Source organism: Mobula hypostoma, chromosome 3 (genome assembly GCF_963921235.1).
Source record: "Mobula hypostoma chromosome 3, sMobHyp1.1, whole genome shotgun sequence".
NCBI classification, from domain to species: domain Eukaryota; kingdom Metazoa; phylum Chordata; class Chondrichthyes; order Myliobatiformes; family Myliobatidae; genus Mobula; species Mobula hypostoma.
Genome location: NC_086099.1, coordinates 205,983,851 through 206,001,439, shown reverse-complemented (window position 1 = coordinate 206,001,439; position 17,589 = coordinate 205,983,851). Strand labels below are relative to the sequence as shown.

The 17,589-nt window shown below is 40.5% G+C and overlaps 1 protein-coding gene across 4 annotated transcripts in view; it reads right to left on the bottom strand.

The window, feature by feature from the left end:
- Positions 1-17,589, bottom strand: part of esyt2b (extended synaptotagmin-like protein 2b) — a 200,906-nt gene that overhangs the window by 123,693 nt on the left and 59,624 nt on the right. The gene's annotated exons all lie outside the window — the stretch shown is intronic.

The window sequence follows — 17,589 nt, the reverse complement described above, 5'->3', positions numbered from 1 at the left end:
ACCAGCAAACCTCTTTGTTCATCTCATCTCAATATTTTTAACCACTATTCTCTTCCCTGAACTTGCTACCTTCCATGATCACTTCTTCAATATGAAGGCATGAATCTTGAAGATAAATAAAATTTGTGTGTGATGATTTGGCATATAGCATATCAAAGTTAGAAATCAAACCAATTGGGGGCAGGCATATCTGATGAGGCAACATCACACAATGGAGGTGATCAGTTACATGAGAAACTTGGAACTCTGTCATCCAGGAGGGAGTATGTTTACAATAGGGCCAATTAGCAGTAGAACAAATTTGTTGAATTATTAAGCAAATGGGCATTAAAAAACAAAAATACAAACCAAGGCTTTGACATAATTTCCATCATGTCATCACATAAGGAGAATTAAATTTTATAAATGTAAACGATAAATCAACTTGCATCAGTGATGGTTCATCATTAAACAACAGTTCTGGGATTCTCAGGTGCTAGGGCTTTAAAAAAACTGAGTACTGAACACAAACACCTTTGTAAACATATTTCACCTTGGCGCCACAGCATAAAAGAAAACCTGGCAACAGCATAACACATCATTAAAATGACTTAGCATTAAACAGATCAAATTAAGGCTGAGAAATAAGGACAAAGTATGAGGATACCTGAGGAAGGGAAAGAAAGATGGTGTGACCAACAGTGCTGTGTTCAAAAATCACATTGGCATGTTGTTGTCTTATTACAACTCTTCAAGATCCATCTTTCCATTCTTCACTTGTCTCATTGCATCATTTTGTCTGATGTCATTATCGACATCTTCCAACCTAATTATACACCTTTCTCCTCTGATTCTTTCCGTTCACACCAGTTCTCCCTGCCAAAGTTAAGAAACTTAGTTTTTGTAACATTTTCCATTTCTGATACAAGATCCTTTGAATCATTGATCAATTTCTCTGTTGATATATCTTAACTTGCTGTGTATTTTGGCCTTAACATGCTGTGTACTTCAGCTTTGTCTTTAAGAACAGATATTCAGCACCTTCCATTTTAAAAAGTACACGCATAGAGAGCATATGGAGAGGCGGCAGGGAAGGACAGTTATTCTGCAAAAGTAAAAATAGCAGGGGAAAGAAAGAAGAGAAAATATAACTCTGCCTATAAACACAGCTGTTAAGCTATCCCATTAGACCAAAAGACCAAAAGATATAGGAGCAGAAGTAGGCCATTCGGCCCTTTGAGTCTGCTCCACCATTCAATCATGGGTTGATCCAATTCTTCCAGTCATCCCCATTCCCCTGTTTTCACCCCATACCCTTTGAAGCCCTGGCTAATCAAGAACTTATCTATCTCTGCCTCAAATACACCCAATGATTTGGCCTCCACAGCCACTCGTGGCAACAAATTCCACAGATTTACCACCCTCTGACTAAAGTAATTTTTCCGCATCTCAGTTCTAAAAGGACGTCCGTCAATCCTGAAGTCGTGCCCTCTTGTCCTAGAATCCCCTACTATGGGAAATAACTTTGCCATGTCTAATCTGTTCAGGCCTCTTAACATTCTGAATGTTTCTATGAGCTCTCCCTTCATTCTCCTGATTTCCAGGGAATACAGCCCAAGAACTGCCAGACGTTCCTCATATGGTAACCTTTTCATTCCTGGGATCATTCTCGTGAATCTTCTCTGAACCCTCTCCAATGTCAGTATATCCTTTCTAAAACAAGAGGCACTTATGACACTGATATCTGTCCAACAACCTAGAAAACTATGCAGGTTCTACACTCACATAGAATAGAACAATTCCAAACTGATCAATTACCATTCCTACAAACCTCGCTCAATAAGAAATAAAGTAATGGAAGGTTGAACCAAGCAGTACTCAGAAGCCACTGATATGCTCACTGGTACTCAGTTTAGGTTCCAGCTTGGCTGTTTATCTCCAGAACATACTACCTCTTTGTTCCAGACATAGGCAAAGAAACAATTCCAGAAGACAGGCGACAGCAAATACCCTAGATATCATGACAGCAAGTGACCAAATCTGGTATCATAATGAAACTAGCATAACTATTCATTATATGCTACATCTACAGTGATGAAATGCTTTGAGAGGTTGGTCATGACTTGACTGAACTCCTGCCTCAGTAAGGACGTGGACCCATTGCAATTTGCTTATCGCCACAATAGGTCAAAGGCAGATGCAATCTCAATGGCTTTTCACATGGCTTTAGACCACCTGGACAACACAAACACCTACGTCAGGGTGCTTTTCATCGACTATAGTTCAGCATTTACTACCATTATTCCCACAATCCTGATAGAGAAGTTACAGAACCTGGGCCTCTGTACCTCCTTCTGCAATTGGATCCTCGACTTCCTAACCCAAAGACCACAATCTGTGCGGATTGGTGATAACATCTCCTCCTTGCTGACGATCGACACTGGCGCACCTCAGAGGTGTGTGCTTAGCTCACTGCTCTACTTTCTATATACCCATAACTGTGTGGCTAGGCATAGCTCAAATACCATTTATAAATTTGCTGATGACATAACCATTGTTGGTAGAATCTCAGGTGGTGACAAGAGGGCTACAGGAGTGAGATATGCCAACTAGTTGAGTGGTATCGCAGCAACAACCTGGCACTCAATGTCAGTGAGACAAAAGAGCTGATTGTGGACTTCAGGAAGGGTAAGATGAAGAAGCACACAACAATCCTCATAGAGGGATCAGAAGTGGAGAAAGTGAGTAGTTTCAAGTTCCTGGGTGCCAAGATCTCTGAAGCCCAACCTGGTCTCAACATATCGATGCAGTTATAAAGAAGGCAAGACAGCGACTATACTTCATTAGGAGTTTAAAGAGATTTCACATGTCAACAAATACACTCAAAAACTTCTATAGATGGACCATGAAGAGCATTCTGACAGGCTGCATCACTGTGTTGTATGGGGGGTGGGGGGTGGGGGGTGGGGGGGAGGGGGCTACTGCATAGGACCGAAAGAAGCTGCAGAGAGTTGTAAATTTAGTCAGCTCCATCTTGGGTACTAGCCTACAAAGTACCCAGGACATCTTCAAGGAGTGGTGTCTCAGAAAGGCAGCTTCCATTTTTAAGGACCTTCAGCACCCAGGGCATGCCCTTTTCTCACTGTTACCATCAGGTAGGAGGTACAGATGCCTGAAAACACACACTCAGCGATTCAGGAACAGCTTCTTCCCCTCTGCCATCCAATTCCTAAATGGACATTGAACCCTTGAACACTACCTCACTTTTTTAAAATATATGTTATTTCTGTTTTTTGCACAATTTTAAATCTATCCAATATACATAACATTATTTATTTCTCTTCTATATCATGTATTGCATTGAACTGCTGCTGCTGCTAAATTAACAAATTTCATGACAAATGCTGGTGATAATAAACCTGATTCTGACTACAATGAAAGTGAAGCAGTGTTAATCAAATGCAAATTTTTCATTGATATTCCTAACTTCATAAACTAACACCAAGCAAGCTAGTTGCAATTGTTAGGTAATCAACATCACTGTTACCAAATATTCTTGCATCAGTGTCTCAGAGATCACCTTTCATCAGCAATTTAACTAGATTAACCATTTACAAATGCTGTGGCTACAAAGATCAGTCAAACACTGGAATTCACTTCCTGACTTCCCAAGCCATATCTGCAAGATACAGGCCATATATGTCTAAATCCACGTCTTTTACATTAAGGATTGTCAATAAGAAACAGCACCCTACAGAAGAGAGCAGCCAGTATCTTATCCAATGGGCTATATGTACGCTCTTTCCAGAAGTAATGCCCAGTGACTGCGGTTTGGCATCTTTTAAATACACAAAAGAAGCTAACCAATGTTTTTACAGCAGACCTCTCAAATCTATCACCTGTCACTCAGACATGAAAACTGGTGTTATGGAAACTACAGAAGATAGTCAAAGGATACATTAGGATATAGTTAAGTTGGAAGTTTGGGTGCAGAAAAGGCTCATCTGGACACTATCATCTGGACAATTGTGAAGGATTGAATTCTGGAAGGTCAAAAGCAAGATCAAAGTATTCAATAAATGGCAGAACCCTTATGAGCATTTAAGTACAGAGCCATCTTGGTCCATAGCTCCATAGTTCCTTGAAAGTGTCCAACCCAGTGGATACTGTGGTAAAGAATGTGTTAATGGCATGACTGCCTTCACGAGCCAGGGCATTGAGTAAAAGTTCATCAGTCATGTTACAGCTATATAAAACTTCAGTTGGGCCATATTTGAAGTACTGTGTGCAGTTCTGGTCAGGATAAGGATATGGAAACTTTGAAGGTAGTGCACATGAGATTTCCCAGAATGTCACCTGGGTTGGAGTGTATTATTTACAAGAGGTTAGACAAAGTAAAATAATTTTCTCTGTAATGTCTGAGGGGTAAACTGACTAATTATATACAATAGTTTTGATTCCACCCCTCACCACCAACCCCTCAAGTGGAAATGTCAAATACTAGAGGGATAGCTATAAGGCTGAGCGGGAGACTCCAAAGGAGACTTGTGGGCCTTTGTTTTAAAACAGAGTGGTAGGTATCTGGAAGGTGCTGCCAAGAGAGGTTGTAGAAGGAGAAGTGATAACAATGTTCAAGAGACATTCAGATAGGTACACAAACAGACAGGGATAGAGAAATACAATCATATACAAGCTGATGTTATTAATTTAGACTGGCACCATGATCGGCAAAGACAATAACATGAAGAGCCTTTTCCCTCTTCAAAATAAAAACATAGAGCGGGTATGACACCTTCGTTGAATTTTTTACTTTAAGTGACAAGCACGAATATGACGTGGTTACATGATGACATATGACATTTATGTAAGTACTTTTAGAAATAATCCGTAATGAATTACTTAAAGCTTAATCAACATATTTATAATATTACTGAAATATTAAATACATAACTCATCCCTTCTTTGCTATAAACTACAACTCAATATAGACAGCATTTCAACATAGAAAAGCACAGATACACAGAAAACCTACAGTACTACACAGGCCCTTCAGCCCACAATGCCGTGCCGAACAGGTACTTACTTTCGAAGTTGCTGAGGGTTACCACTAGCCCTTTATTTTTCTAAGCTCCATGTACCTATCCAGCAGACTCTTAAAAGACCCTATCGTATCCACCTCCACCACCGTCAGCAGCAGCCCATTCCACGCACTCACCACTCTCCGGCGTAAAAAAACTAACCCCTGACATCTCCTCTGTACCTACTTCCGAGCACCTTAAAACTGTGCCCTCTCATGTTAACCATTTCAGCCCTGGGCAAAAGCCTCTGACTATCCACACAATCAATGCCTCTCATCATCTTATACACCCCTATCAGGTCACCTCTCATCCTCCGCCACTCCAAGGAGAAAAGGCACAGTTCACTCAACCTATTCTCCCCAATCCAGGCAACATCTTTGGAAATCTAAACATATATAACATATATACACACAATATACTATATGATACAGCTACTACACAGACATTCACAGCATAGTAAATTTTAAATTGTCCCATTCAGGCCTAAAGATTTAATCACTGTGAAGGCTTTCTTACACTTGTGGGATTAGAGCAGAGTGTGGTTGAGCCCACTAGGGGATCAACTATTCTGGATTGGGTATTGTGCAATGAACCAGAATAGATTATAGACCTGAAGATAAGAGAACCCTTCGGGGGAAGTGATCATAACGTGATAGAATTCACCCTGAAATTCGAAAAGCAGCAGCTAAAGTCAGATGTATCAGTATTACAGTGGAGTAAAGGGAATTACAGAGGCAATGAGAGAGGAGTTGGCAGAATTGATTGGAAAAGAACACCGGCAGGGATGATAGCAGAGCAGCAATGACTGGGATTTCTGGGAACAATTCAGAAGGCACAGGATATAAACCTCCCAAAGAGGAAGAAAAAGATTTCTAAAGGCAAGATGACACAACCATGGTTGACAAGAAAAGTTAAAGCCAAAGCGAGGGCTAATAATAAGAGCAAAAATTAGTGGGAAGTTAGAAGCTTTGAAATACCAACAAAAGGCGACTAAAAAAAGTCATTAAGGTAAAGATGGAATACGAAAGCAAATTAGCCAATAGTATTAACGAGGAAACCAAAAACTTCTTCAGATACATAAAGTGTAAAAGAGAGGCGCGAGTTGATATTAGACCACTGGAAAACAATGCTGGAGAGGTAGTAATAGGGGGCAAGGAAATGGCGGATGAACAGAATAAGTGTTTTGCATCAGTCAACAATGTGGAAGACACTAGCAGTATGGTGGAAGTTCAAGGTGTAAGGGGTCATGAAGTGTGTGAAGTTACCATTACTACAGAGAAGGTTCTTAGGAAACTGAAAGGTCTGAAGGTAGATGTCACCTGGACCAGATGGAGTACATCCCAGAGTTCTGAAAGAGGTGGCTGATGAGATTGCGGAAGCATTAGTAATGAACTTTCAAGAACCGCTAGACTTTGGTATGGTTATAGAAGACTGAAAAATTGTAAACGTCACTCCACTCTTCAAGAAGGGATAGAGGCAGAAGAAAGGACATCACAGGCCTCTTAGTCTGATCTCAGCGGTTGGGAAGATCTTGGAGTCAATTGCTATGGATGGGTTTTGGGGTTCTTGGAGGCACATGACAAAACAGGCAGTCAGCATAGTTTCCACAAGAGAATTATCTGAAGAAATAACAAGCAGGATACACAAAAGAGAATTTGGATTTTCAGAAGGTCTTTGACAAAATGGCACAATTGAGGCTGCCTTACAAGCAACGAGCCCATGGTATTACAGACAAGACTCTAGCATGGAGGCAAAGAGTTGAAATAAAGAAGGCCTTTTCTGGTTGGGTACCACTGACAAGTAGTGTTCCACAGCAGCTGGTGTTGGGACAGATTCTTTTTACATTACAAGTTAATGATTTGGATGGTGAAACTGATGGCTTTGTTGCAAAGTTGCAGATGATACGAAGATGAGTGGAGCAGCAGGTAGCTTTGAGGAAGTCGGAGAGGTTACAGAAGGACTTAAAACAGAGTGGAAGAATGGACAAAGAAGTGGCAGATAGAATATAGTGTTGGGAAGAGTATGGTCATGCACTTTGGTAGAAGAAATAAAAGGGTTGACTTTTTTCTAAATGGAGAGAAAATACAAAAACTGGGGCACAAAGTGACTTCTGAATGCTTGAGCAGGATTCCTTAAGGTTTAATTTGTAGGTTGATTCTACGGAAAGGAAAGCAAATGTGTTGTTAACATTCATTTCAAGAGAACTAGAATATAAAAGCAAGGATGTAATGTCGAGACTTTATAAAGACGTAGTGAAGCCTCACTTGAAATATTGTGAGCACGTTTGGGCCTCTTATCGTATAAAAGTATGTGCTGAAACTGAAGCGGGTTTAAAGGACGTTCACAAAAATAATTCCAGGTATAAGCAGCTCGTCATATGAAGAGTGCTTGATGGATCTGGACCTGTATTCACTGGAATTCAGACTAATGAGGGTGACCTCTCTAACGCCTATTGAATGGTGAAAGGTTCGATAGAGTAGGTGTGGAGACGGTGTTTTCTATGGTGGAAGAGTCTAAGACCAGAGGACACAGCTTCAGAATAGAGGGGTGACCTCTAGAGATGAGGTATTTCTTAAGCCTGAGAGTGGTGAATCTGTGGAATTCCTTGCCACAGGCAGTTGTGGAGGCCAAGTCTGTATGTTTATTTAAGGCAGACATTGATAGATTCTTGATTGGTCAGGGTATTAAAGGATACAGGGAAAAGACAGGAGATGGGGGCTGAGAGGAAAAATGGATCAGCCATGATGAAATGGTGGAACAGACTCGATAAGCCAAATAACCTAGTTCTGCTCCCATGTCTTAGGGTCTTATAATGCCTTTCCAGACAAGGGGGATTACTCCGCTTGGCAGGTAAAATGTGGCTGTGAAACAATCTTAGGTTCTGAGGTATCCACCATGTGGTTGTAGGAGTAGCCTCTGGGACTGCAGGAAGTGGTTCTGATAGCTCTGGCCATCTTTCTTCCTTTTTCTAGGCTTTTCTCTCTGGATCTTCTTCCATCCTTGCTTCTCTCTTTATCCTGCTCTCTATCCTTTTCTCAGTCACACTCCCTTTCCTTATCCTTGGTTCTCTCGCAATCCCCATCATGGTCTTGCATATATCCTTTCTCTCTTTCTCTTCATCTTATCTTTCTTTTTCTTGCCTACCTTTTTCTTCTAGATTCCTGTGAGTTTCTCTGAATTTGCTAATTTCTCATGAAATTGGGTTTTATTCATTGCAACTGAACTTGCCAATCTTTCTGATGTAGCTAGCCACTTCTGCTTTTTTATTATTTATGATTATCAGCCAGTACTCATCATTTATGAACCCATAAATTTGTATGTTTTCTGCCATTTTTTAAAAAAAACACAAACTACTTTCTCTCCTTGTGAAGAAAGAAAAAAGTTACAGTCAACCTTCACTAACCTGACTACCTGTAATCCGGTTCCTTCGATAATCCAGCACTGATTATGCTTAATGTGATTCTTCTGTAATTCGGCATTTTCACTAATCCAGCACTCCTCAGCTCCCAATTGTGCCGGATTAGTGAAGATCGACCTGTACTGTTCTACTTTTTAACTCAACCATTTCTCACTGTACTTTTTATTAAACTGGAATGCATTTCAACAGATAGGTAGTCATCTTGGGTTCATTTAAAACTTCCTTGTCGACAGTGTTATATTTTGTAATTTCAAAAAAATAAAACTAATCGAAGTAAGAAAACGGAGCCTGAAGTAACATCTTAGTTTCATTTTTGCTTTAAGCATATGACATGGTGCACGGTGATGTATGCCATTTACATATTTTTATATATAATCCATAATTAATTATTTAAACAAAGATTACTCAATATATTTTCAATATTCCTCAAATATTACTGAAAAAGTAAATACACAACAGGTCTATGGGAATACTATCCATTCATGTTCCCTTACAGGCTAAATACCAACCTAACTGTTTCTTTAAACACACTGTGTGGAAAATTCTAGTAATGCTTATTTTACATTGTGGAAACTCTTGTATAATAAAAATTACTGCAGTTAAAGTCAGCCACCAAATAGAATTAGGATTTTGAAAATAAATGCTAACCTTGCCAGTAGTGCACAGATGTCATGAAAAAAATGAAATCAACAGCCAGAAGGTAGTTTGCAAATTTAGCTACATGCCACGTCTATACAATTTCTATTGCTTGCATCTTATTCTCAATTTATATTAAAATAATCTGCAACAAATTTAAGTACTGGATCAAAGGATTAGAATTTTTTAGCATCAAGAAAATAAACGTAACAGCTGTGCCAAACAATCTCAAATGCATATAGTCAAATCAGAATTTTTTTTGCTTCATTTTAAATTTGTAATAGTTCAAATAGTTTAAAAGATAGTCTGACAGAGTAAAATACTACAGATGTGCAGTCTGAAAGAGTGCCTGATGAAGCATACAAACTTACCACTCAGCACTTTCTGCAGGGATCGCTAACTAGGTGACTCCCTCATCCATTCGTCCCTCTCCACTGTTCTCCCTCCTGGTACATTTACTTGCAAACAGAACAAATTCTATGCCTGCTGTTAAACTTCCTCCCTCAAACAGTCATTCCAGGAGAGGCGACATTTCACCTGTGAGTTTGTCTGGGTCATCTACTATATCCGGTGCTCCCGATGTGGCCTCCTGTATATCGGTGAGACCCGACGTAGATTGGGAGACGACTTCACTGAGCACCTACATTCCGTTCGTCAGAAAAAGTGGGATCTCTGGGTGGCCACCCATTTCAATTCTACCTCCCGTTCCCATTCCGACATGTCAGTCCATAGCCTTGACTACTGCCGCGGTGAGGCCACACTCAGGTTGCAGGAGCAACACCTTATATTCCATCTGGATGTCACCAACCTGAAGGCATGAACATCGACTTCTCGAACTTCCAGTAACTGCCCACCCTCCACTTCATCATTCCCATATCCCTCTGTCACCTCATCTCCTTACCTGCCCATCATCTCACTCTGGTACTTGGTGCTCCTCCCCTTTCTCCTCCTTCCATGATCTTCTACCCTCTATCAGATTTCCCCTTCTCCAGCCCTTTATCTCTTTCCAGAGCTTCCCAGCTCTTCACTTCACCCCTCCTCTTCTCCCATTTTCACTATCACTTCTTCCTCCCCTTCCCCCACCTTCTTGATCTACGAGGGGTGATAGATAAGTTCATGGCCTAAGTTAGAAGGAATCAATTCTAGAAAACCTAGCACATTTATTTTTCAGCATAGTCCCCTCCTACATTTACACACTTAGTCCAGCGGTCGTGGAGCATACGGATCCCTTCTTTGTAGAAGTCGGCATCTTGGGACCTCTGGAAAGTGGTCCACAGCAGGGGTGATTGGTAAGTTTGTAGCCTAAGGTAGAAGGAGATGAGTTATACATCTCTCTTTATATACACATGCAGTTCAAATCTGAGTGATTATGCAGAAAGTTTGAAGTTAACAACTCATTTCCTTCTACCTTAGGCCACAAACTTATCAATCACCCCTGCTGTGGACCACTTTCTGGAGGTCCAAGACTCCGACTTCTATAAAGAAGGGATCCGTATACTCCACGACCGCTGGACTAAGTGTGTAAATGTAGGAGGGGACTATGTTGAAAAATAAATATGCTAGGTTTCTAAAATTGACTCCTTCTACCTTAGGTCACGAATTTATCAATCACCCCTCGTAACTTCTCTTTTTTCCCAGTCCTGATGAAGGGTTTTGGTCCAAAATATCAACTATAATCTTTTCTAGAGATGCTGACTGGCCTGCTGAGTTCCTCTAGCATTTTCTGTGTGTTGCTTGGTTTTCTAGCATCTGCAGATTTTCTCATTTTTGCATTGATCCGCTCATCTGAACAAAGTAAATCTGTAGCACTTTATTCTGGGCTGACATGCCAATGAAGGCGCTCTATCACTAGTTTCCATAATGCACAGTGAAACAGATTATATCCAGGAAACAAATATATTGCAAATACCACTTAGTTGTACACTTAAATAATTGATTAAACCAAATTGCAATACTCTGATATACACAGTACATACACTATTTTATTCATGAATTTGCCTCTTCTCAGTTTCCTTTTTCCAGACTGTGTGCCACATTTTAAAATATGCCACAGGTTTGTACTTCCAACAGCTTCCTGGCTGGGAATGTGAGCTCTAACTGACCTTCAAAGCAAAAACTGTTTCCTCATCTTCCTTCTAATCCTTCAACCAAGCCCTTGCCCTTGGTTTTTAACTCCATAGTCATGGGAATAGCAGCTATTCAGATCCTTCAATTTTATACAACTCAGTTCAATTTCTCCTTAGCCTTTTCTATTCCAAAGAAAGCAAACCTGGCTCATTCATTGCTAATATAATCCAGTTCTGATAGCATTCTCAAATCTTTTCTGTACGAATTCAATTGCAATTACATAACTGATGACCCGAATTTCTTACATATTATCTTATTTTCAAGTGCAATTACTTTGTATTCCTGTAATTTTCACTAAGTAGATGATAATCAAAATGCCTTTCATTGCCAAGACAGTAAGGGGAACATCTCTGTTTTATTTGAAATCACATCATTGGGTTTTTTTTTAAGTGTGCACCCAAGGAAAGTTTGGTTTATCATTAAACGAAAAAAGACACACCTTGAAAGTACAACATCTCTTCCACACTGCACTATTGTATCACTGTTGACTGTGCTTCCAAATTACTGGGGTGATAAAGTTACTGCAGTACATTAGTGAATGCCATTTCAAATCGTGGCTCAATCACCCTCTAGTCAGAAATCAACAACAAAAAAATCTGCATATTGAACTTTCTGCACTTACATCAAAATCAGGTTTAATATCAGCGGCATATGTCGAGAAATTTGTCAACTTTGAGGTAGCAATACATGATAAATATAGGGGGAAGAAAATGAGAATCACAGTATATTAAGTAGTCAAATTAAATAAGTAGTGCAAAAACAGAAATAATAAAGTAGTGAGGTAGCGTTCGTGGGTTCAATGTCCCATTTTGAAAATGGCTAATACAAGAGTGCATAATTTTAAGGTGATAGGAGGAAAATGTAGGCAGAATGTCAGAGGTATGTTGTTGTAGTTTTTTTTTATATACACACAGTGAACAGTGGGTGTAAGGAACATGGTGCCGGGGTGGTAGTAGAAACAGATACATTAGGGACATTTGAGAAAGTCTTAAACAGGCATAGGGATGAAAGAAAATGGAGGACGATGTAAGAGGGAAGGATTAGACTGATAGTAGGCTTGCATAGACCTGCACAACATCATGGGCCTTTTCTATGTTGTACTGTACTATGTTCTATATACAAAGATACAGTGAAAACTTTGTTTGCATCCATCCAGAGGGGAAGATGATGCTCCTGAATTGTTAAATGTGTGCCTTCAGGCTTCTGTACCTTTTTGATGGTAACAATGAGAAGAGGGTATATCCTGGGTAATGTTGGTCCTTAATGATGGATGCCACCCTTCTGAGGCACTGCTCCTTGAAGGTGACTTGGATACTAAGGAGGCTAGTGCCCATAATGGAACCGACTAACTTTACAACTCTCTGCAGCTTACTTCAATTCTGGGCAGTAGAAGCCAGCCCCATTCGAGATGGTGATGCAGCCAATCAGAATGCTCTCCACAGTACGTCTGTGGAAATTTGAGTGTTTTAGGTGACATACCAAATCTCCTCAAATATTCTGATATAGCCCACAGCAATTCAACAGATTTTGGCTGTGAGGCACAAAATGAGATATTAAATGACTAAAAGCCTGTTAAAAGTATCTGCTTTTAATATTTTCAAAGGAAGAAAGCAGAGACTTGAGAGAATTTCAGAGCTTAAAGCTAGACAGCTGAGTTCACAGTAACTAAGCAATGAAAATATGAATTGGGCCAGAAGCCAGAATGGAGGACAGCAAAGATCCTGAAGAGTTGTACATCAATTGCAAATATCCATATATAGTTATCTGAACATTATTACACCCCTCTGGGATTTTCATGAGCATGACAGGATTATCAGGAAACAGCCATATATTGCACTTTACTTTGCTAAATGCAATTCAGTATTTGTCCTCAGCTCTTTATATGGTAACTACACAATAACAGAAACGATCATTAACAATTTTTTCAGCTTTTCTTCAAAAATCTGCACTTCATCTGCACAACATGACTCCATATCCAGCACCCCCACTGAACAGAAAACTACCTCAACACTCATGTAATAGGAGATTGTGATAACCTGAATCATCTGTTGACAATATAAAGTATCGGGCAGAAAGAAATTAAGCAATTGTGGAATACTAAGCTGCTTAAAATAATCCAAAATATACAAATGTGGGTGTAATTGAGCAGTGTAACTTGAGCCAGTTACCATGCTGCATCTCTAAACAATAAATTTTAACAAAATTCATAATTTCACATGGGACTATTCTACAAAATCTGCCCAAAGAATCTAATTGTATGGTGACTTTGTTTAAGTCTTTGTACATTGAGGTTAGAATTAAGTATATGAATTAAGTTGCTGCTTTTTGAAATCCTTGTCAGCATTGCTGAGAAGAGCAGCATTCACAGTTTATCATTAATTAATCAGCCATTTCAGAAACTTGAAATCAATCTCAGTGCTGTGGGTGGAAGGTTAAAACTAGGCAGAATAGAAAAATTGATAAATTTCTTTTCCTAGAATCAGATTTATTATCACTAACATACTGTATGCCATGAAATTTGTTGTTTTGCAGTAGCAGTACAGTGCAAGACAAGAAACTACTATAGATTTTTTTGAAAAAAAGAGTATAATGGAGGAATAACAAGGTAGCATCCATGGCTTCATGGACTGTTTAGACAGCAGGGGCAAAGAAACTGTTCCTAAACCTTCAGGCTCCCACACTCCCTTTCTGATGGTAGTAATGAGAAGACAGCATGTCCCAAACAAGAGAAAGTCTGCAGATCCTGGAAATCTGAGTAACAAACACAAAATACTGGAGGAACTCAGTAGGCCATGCAGCATCTATGGAAAAAAGCACAGTTGACGTTTCAGGCTGAAACTCTTCAGGAGGACTGTAGAAAAAAAAGCTGAGGAGTAGATTTAAAGGGTGGGGGGAAGAGGAGAGAGAACCACCAGGTGATAGGTGAAGGCTGGAGGGGGAGCGATGAAGTAAAGGTCTGGGAGGTTGACTGGTGAGATGAGGTGAGAGGGGGAAAAGGGGATGGGAAATGGAGAAGATGGGAGGGTTTGGGGGAATATTACCATAAGTTTGAGAAATCGATGTTCATGCCATCAGGTTGGAAGATACCCAAACAGAATACAAGGTGTTTTTCCACCAACCTAAGTGTGGCCTCATCACGACATTGGAGGAGGCCATGGATGGACATAGCAGAATGGGAATGGGAAGTGGAATTAAAATGGGTGGCCACTGGGAAATCCCGCCTGTTCTGGCGGACAGAGCATAGATGCTTGGTGAAGCGATTTCCCAGTCTACGTCAGGTCTCACTGATGTACAGGTGGCCACATCGGGTGCACCGAACACAGAAAATGACGCCAACAGACTCACAAGTGAAGTGTCCCCTCATCTGGAAGTACTGTTTAGGGCCCTGGATGGTAGTGAGGGTGGAGGTGTATGGGAAGGTGTAGCACTTGTTCTGCTTGCAAGGATGTGCCAGGAGGGAGATCAGTGGGGAGGGATGAATGGATGGATGGATGGAGAAGGAAGTCATGTAGGGAGCGATCCCTGTGGAAAGCAGAAAGTGGGGGGGGAGGGGAGGGAAAGATGTGCTTGGTGGTGGGATTCCATTGGAGGTGGTGGAAGTTTCAGAGAATTATGTGATAGATGCAGAGGCTGGTGGGGTGGTAGATGAGGACAAGAGGAACCCTATCCTTGGTAGGGTGGCGGAGGATGGGGTAAAAGCAGAAATGGAAGAGATGCGGTTGAGGGCAGCATTGATGGTGGAGGAAAAGAAGCCCCTTTCTTTGAAAAAGGACAACATTTCCTTCATTCTAAACAGCATGTCCTGCATGGTGAGGTTCCTCAGTGATGGAGGTTTCTTGAAGATGTCCTCAATGGCAGGAAGGGTTATGTCTGTGGTGCAGCTGACTGAGTCTATAATCCTCAGAAGCTTCTTGCAATTCTGTGTATTGAGTTCTATATCAGGCTGTGACGCAACTAGTCAGAGTGATCACCACAGTGTATCTTTCGAAATCTGCAAGAATCTTTGCTGATGTACCAAATCTCCTCAAACTCCTAATGATGTAAAGCCACTGGCATGTCTTCTTCATGGTGGCATCTATGTGCGTCAACTTTGAAGATCCAAGCAAAAGTTTGAATCAAAAGAATATAGTTTGCAGCAGCTTCTTAAATTAACAACTGAAAATCTGTTTGTGTAGGCTATTTCCTCATACCCAGCCAGAATGAATCAGATGACACTAATTTATCTCAAACTGTAAACAATTTACAATGTTACTAACAAATCAATGCAGACAGATTAAATAAGTAGACAAAATTACATAAAACTACATTCAAGGTGGAGAAATATTTGATCACCTTCTTTGGATTCACAAGAGACATAGAAACGTAGAACACAGAAAGCCTACAGCACAATACAGGCCCTTCGGCCCACAAAGCTGTGCTGAACATGTACTTACATTAGAAATTACCCAAGGTTACCCAGAGCCCTCCGTTTTTCTAAGCTCCATGTACCTACCCAGGCGTCTCCTAAAAGACTCTATTGTATTTGCCTCCACCACCGTCACCAGCAGCCCATTCCACGCACTCACCACTCTCTGCATAAAAAACTTACCCCCGACATCTCCTCTGTACCTACTTCCAAGCACTTAAAACTGTGCTCTCTCATGTTAGCCATTTCAGCCCTGGGGAAAAAGCCTCTGATTATCCACACAATCAATGCCTCTCATCATCTTATACACCTCCATCAGGTCACCTCTCAAGACCTGGCAATATCTTACCTAAATGGCAAGACTTTAGAAAACAGTGTAAGAAAATAAACACAAGAAAAATAGGAGCACCTCTAAAACCTGCCCCACTGTTTAACAGGATCTTGGCTGGCCTCAACTCTTCTTCTGTGCCATTTCCTCATAATCATCATTTCATAGATCTTTCAAATATTCATCTAGCTCCACCATGAATTCATCTAATGATTTGGCTATCATCATCCTCACAGGCAAAGAATTTCAGTGATTCATTACCTTCCAGAAATCTCTATACCCCTCAGGTTTGAATGACCAGCCTCTCTTTGTGAGGACATCCCAGACTGACAGTCCCTCATGCATGAAAGTACTACAACATTTACCTCAATGAACCTCCTTAAGATCTTCGTTCGTTCATTATGTGACATATTGTATGACGAGGGTGATCATAGTCTTTCCATGATCATGATTGTTCTTGGCAATTTTTTCTACAGAAGTGGTTTGCCATTGCCTTCTTCTGGGCAGTGTCTTTACAGACAGGTGACCTCAGCTATTATCAATACTCTGCAGAGGTTGTTTGCCTGGCGTTAGTGGTCGCATAACCAAGACTTCTGATATGCACCAGCTGCCCATACGACCATCCTCCACCTGTTCCCCTGGCTTCATATGACTGATCAGGAGGCTAAGCAGGTGCTGCACCTTGTCCAAGGGTGCCCTGCTGGCTAGCAGAGGGAAGGAGCACCTTACATCTCCCTTAGTAGAGACATATCTCAACCCTGTCACTGAACAGGATCTTACTTGTTTGAACAAGGTGCTCCTCATTCTTCTAATCTCCAAGGAATACAGACCCAAACTGACAAGCCTCTATTGATAGGATGACCCTAACCGCCCAGAAATTAACCTAGTGAATCTCCTTTGGACTGCCTCCCATGTCACAAGGTACTTTTTTTGTTGGAAAGGAGACAACGTATTCTAAGCACAGAACCTTAAATATACAAAATTACTTAAATTTACAAGCTTAAATTATACAAAGAGGGTACATAAACTCATGTGAATTTCCACAAAAGTAAGATAGTGATTTGATAGAGAAATTTATGATCATTAAATTCATCAGGTTGCAAATATAAAGACTTTATTTTTTTGCTGGGTGAATCGAAACTAGGGGTCATATTTTGAAATCAAGGCTGGTTAAGAAAAATATTTCTATACAGAGCATTAAGACATGGAACATCACTCCAAAACAAAAAACAATATTTTTGAAGTGATATGTGATTATTAGGGAAAAAAAGCAGAAAGTAAGCAAATAAATGACAAAGACACTACAATCAAAAGATTCTGCAGCTGCTAGAAATCTTGAGCAACACACACAAAGTGACGGAGGAAATCAACAGATCAGGCATCATCTATGGAGCAGAATAAACAAACAACATTTTGGGCTAAGACCCTTCATCAGGACTGGAAAGGAAGAGGGAAGATGCTACAATAAGGTAGTGGGAGGGGAAGGTGTACAAGCTGGCAGGTGACAAATGAAACCAGCTGAGGGAGAAGATGCATGGGTGGGCGAGTGGGATTAAGTAAGAAGCTGGAAAATAATAGGTGAAAGACATTAAGGGCTAAAAAAGAAGAAATCTGATAG